General features: G+C 45.6%; 1 long non-coding RNA gene across 1 annotated transcript; it reads right to left on the bottom strand.

The window, feature by feature from the left end:
• Positions 1 to 2585, bottom strand: LOC117648259. Its single transcript, XR_004587883.1, has 4 exons — positions 2006 to 2585; positions 1662 to 1900; positions 796 to 962; positions 1 to 126 (listed from the first exon to the last, which is right to left on the bottom strand). It is a non-coding gene; the product is annotated as an uncharacterized LOC117648259 (long non-coding RNA).
• Between the last annotated feature and the right edge of the window lie 1902 nt (positions 2586 to 4487).

The following is a 4487-nucleotide window of genomic DNA, read 5'->3' on the forward strand; positions in this document are numbered from 1 at the left end:
AGTACTTAACGGATCAGGTTTTCGGGGAGACAGGGGGCATCGTGTACTTTGATGACATCCTCATTCCCGGAAAAGATCTAGTTGAACATGATCTGATTATGGGCAGGGTGCTGGAAAAGGCCCGGTCTGAAAATGTAAAGTTTAATCCAAATAAGATTCAGTATAGAAAATCAGAAGTCATGTTCTTGGGCCTATTATGGGCCAAGAACCAGATTAGAATAGATCCTGAACGGACGAGAGCAATCCAGGCGCTGAAGGCACCTAAAACTAGACATATGCTGCAGAAAGTGGTAGGCACATTCAACCATCTGAGGAAATTCATTCCTCAAATGGGCTCCATTTCTGCCCCATTATGTGAACTACTGTCATCTGCAGTGACCTTTCATTGGTTGCCTGTACATGAAGAAGCGTTCCAAAAGTTAAAAGACTGTGTGAGTAATGCTCCCGTGTTGGTGCCATTTGACCACACAAAGCCTCTCACAGTTCAAGCTGACGCCAGTCAAGACGGCCTGGGAGCAGTGTTGCTTCAGGATGGTAAATTAGTAGCTTGTGCATCTCGTAAGCTAACAGAGTATGAGTGCAATTATGCTCAAATTGAGAAGGAAATGGTGGGTCTATACTTTGGGGCTGACAGATTTAAACCTTTTATTTATGGTATGCCCAATGTCAAATTTCAAACAGACCACCAGCCTTTAGTTTCAATTTTCAAGAAACCCATCCATAAAATCACTAATAACAGGCTAAAGAAACTACGTCTGAAAATGATGATGTTCAACCCTGAGGTAGAGTACCTACCAGGAAAATACATGTTCCTTGCCGATCTGCTGTCTCGAAACTATATCCAGGATCCTGTTGAGGATGACCCGGAGATGGTGGAAGTAGTTCACGAAGTGACTGCCAATCTATCCATTGCTCCTGGGGTGATGGCTCAATTGAAAGTAGAGACGGAGAAGGATGTAGGGCTAAAATCAGTAAAGAACTACTATCAACGAGGGTGGCCCAAATCAAAGAATAGTTTAGTTCCTGAAGCGCTGCCATATTGGAGGCTTCAGAATGACATCTTTGTAGAAGACAGTCTGGTCATTTATGAGGACAAGGTGGTAGTGCCTCCGTCGCTCAGGATCAAAGTGCTAAATTCACTCCATGCTGCGCATCAAGGGGTTGAGAAAACTAAGGCTCGGGCTAGACAGGTTGTCTACTGGCCAGGCATATCAAATGACATTAAGACCTTGCTTGCAGAATGCAGAGTATGTGAGAGGTATAGTGCTGCTAATTTCAATGAACCATTGATTCCCCATAAGGTTCCAGAGTTGCGCTTTCAGAAAGTGAGTGCAGATATCCTTGAATTCCAGGGTCAACCTTTCCTTGTTGTGGTAGACAATTACTCAAAGTGGCTAGAGGTCAGGTTGCTGAGCAGTAAGTCTAGCAGCTCTGTGATTGCTGAGTTAAGAACCATTTTCTCAACACACGGAATACCTGAGGTCATCTTTGGGGACAACAATCCTATTAATTCTTATGAGTGTAGGTCGTATGCTGAGGGCATAGGCAGCTCTATCATAACTAGCTCACCGGAATACCCGCGCAGTAATGGCTTGGCGGAAAAAGGTGTGCACATAGCAAAACAGCTTTTGAAGAAATCTAGAGATAGTGGCACGCATTACCTGGATGCACTCAGAGAGTATAACAACACTCCGCTGACAGGGATGTCGTGGTCACCAGCTCAAATTCTGATGAGTCGCATGTGTCGCACAAGTGTGCCCACTAGACCACAGCAATTGGAGCCGAGAGTAGTGCAGCTCGGGGCAGTGCAGACTAACAGGCAGGCCAGAGTCAAAGAACAGCATGACAGGCGAGCCAGGAGAAAGCCTGTGGAATTCGCTGTCGGAGAAGCCATTGTGTTCTGGAGAAACAGAAAGTGGTACAAAGGGACTGTTGTGGAGAAGCTAAAGGCTCCAAGGTCTTATCTAATAAAGCAGTTGAGTGGGAGAGTATTGAGGCGTAATACCTGGCACTTGAGGAAATCTCGGACTAGGTCTGATAGGTTAGACGAACCTTCTGTTGTTGCATATGATTTTGAAACTCAAGACAGATCTCATGTGTTGCAGAGAGCTCAAACTCCGCCCAGGCAACAAGAACTGATGGAGAGGCAACATCAGCTGGATTGGAGTCCGCCCCATGGCAGGGAGCCTGAGCTGGATGTTAACCAAGGCCCTCATCATCAACCTCAACGGCGACGTCCGAGGGGTCCAAGACAGCGGCGAGGAGGTAGAGGACACCTTGCTGCCCCAGTTGCTCCAGTTGTTCACTGGACTAGGCGCGGTAGGCCTATTAGGCTGCCGGCTCGTTACCTTGAATAAGTCATGAGAAGTGACAAGTTATTTAGTGTGTTGTATCACTCAGTAAATGTTTTTGTTCGGTGCTCAGTGGGAATACTGTCACCTAGTGTGGTTCAATAAATGGTAAAGGTTGTTATCTACGTACATTGCACAGTTTGTTATTTTACATACCTCACACATCCTGTCAAAATATAACCTAACCAAACAATTGAAGGAGCTGAGGCTGAGGGGGGAGATGTTCTAGGTTGGCATTACTGCAACCTGCGAATAGGCTCGTTCCTCGCAGCTCACCCCCACCACCGTTACCCTACACTGTTATAAATATGAGTGCTCGCCAATAAACGTCCTCACTCTGTCACTGCTGTGTCCTACTCATTCACCCTGTCCACAACTACAACAACTTTGAAGAGGGAGCGGCTTGATGCGGCAGGGCCAGGCTAGGGCTCTGAGGCTAGCTCAAGTCTTCCTGATTTGAGAATGGACTGAGACCCCTTGCTGTAGACCAGCTCTTATTTTGCGAAAGTGAGAATTCCGCTGGGTTCCCCGACTCAAAATGACCGAAATGGTGAGAAAACTCTTAATTTGAAAGCCCAAGGTCGTCAGACTTACCAAAGCCGTGCCCCAAGACCCTATATAAAGGCAAAAAGCCAATTTTTTTTTTTTTTTGATTTTCACCAAACTAAGTTTGACTCTAAGGTAAACAGGCCATAATACGACCCTTTGGGCGAAAATTTCGTCCATTTTGCGATATCTCGACTCCTTCATGCCCAAACGGCCTCCCCAACCGCCCGCGCGGCGTCTTTTTTATGCTCGCGGTTTGGGAGGCCGTTTGGGCATGAAGGAGTCGAGATATCGCAAAACAGACGAAATTTTCGCCCGAAGGGCCGTATTATGGCCTGTTTACCTTAGAGTCAAACTTAGTTTGGTGAAAATCCGAAAAAAAAAATTGGCTTTTTGCCTTTATATAGGGTCTTGGGGCACGGCTTTGGTAAGTCTGACGACCTTGGGCTTTCAAATTAAGAGTTTTCTCACCATTTCGGTCATTTTGAGTCGGGGAGCCCAGCGGAATTCTCACTTTCGCAAAATGAGAGCTGGTCTACCCTTGCTGTGTCAACCCCTTATCAAGAGAGAGTGACTCAGTGATATCCAGCTTTTTGTGTTGATGTGAGTACCATTTTCCAATTGTCTCAGGAATCGCTGGCCAAACCAAAGTGATTCAATAGTTGGTCAGCGGCATTGACACGTAACCTGAAAATACAGATGCAGGTCTTGTATTTTACGGGCCCAGTTCTACTTTTCATAGTATAATTGCTGTGATTTGAACTGGGGATCCGAAGCACTGAAAACTATTGTATGCACATTTATTTTTCTGTGAACGGGTATTGCTTTCCAAGGCAAATTATTGCATTTCTTTTGCAGCGCCAGTTTTTGGCGTTCTGGTCTGTAATGCTCTGGAGAATGGAACGCCAAATTTTGGCGCTCTCTGTGGAACGCCAAAATTTGGCATGGAATCCGGAAACCAGGAATGAGAACGCCAAATTTTGGCGCTTTGAACGCCACTCCAGTGGCGAGGAAACTTGCCACTGGACGTGGAGTGCAACTATGCCGTTATCGAGTTATTACAGAGGAAGAGAGCACTGATAATGTGGTGCTCAACATGCAACAAGATAGCGAAAGAAGATTCTTGCGAGGAACACGACAACACTGATTTTCTAAGTGTAATAATGCACTTAATTAAAGAGCAATAACATTTTTATTGCACTAGTAGCGTCATGAAAGTTTAGTGCAATAATTAATGTATTGCATTAGCGAATTTATTGCTTTAGTAGCGTTGTTATCATTTTATCACACCAAAACTGTGATAATCTGGGCCCAGACCGGCCAAAACCTACGAGACTTATTGCATTTTTAATGTGATACACATTTTATTGCTGCCACAGATGCGATAATTTGAAGGAAGCACACTAGCCTTTTTATCGCAGCAAATTGTATGAAACTAATCACATTAGACATACCAGTGAATGCTATCAACTAATAGTTTCTTCACCCTGAATGGTTTCAGTCCAGTGAAGACAAAGTGGAGGAGGGGGAGATCAACAGCCCCGCTGCCCCCGCCGGCCGAGTGGCTACCCCCGCTGCCGCAGGGCACGC

This window comes from Thrips palmi, unplaced genomic scaffold (genome assembly GCF_012932325.1).
Source record: "Thrips palmi isolate BJ-2018 unplaced genomic scaffold, TpBJ-2018v1 HiC_scaffold_3, whole genome shotgun sequence".
NCBI lineage: Eukaryota > Metazoa > Arthropoda > Insecta > Thysanoptera > Thripidae > Thrips > Thrips palmi.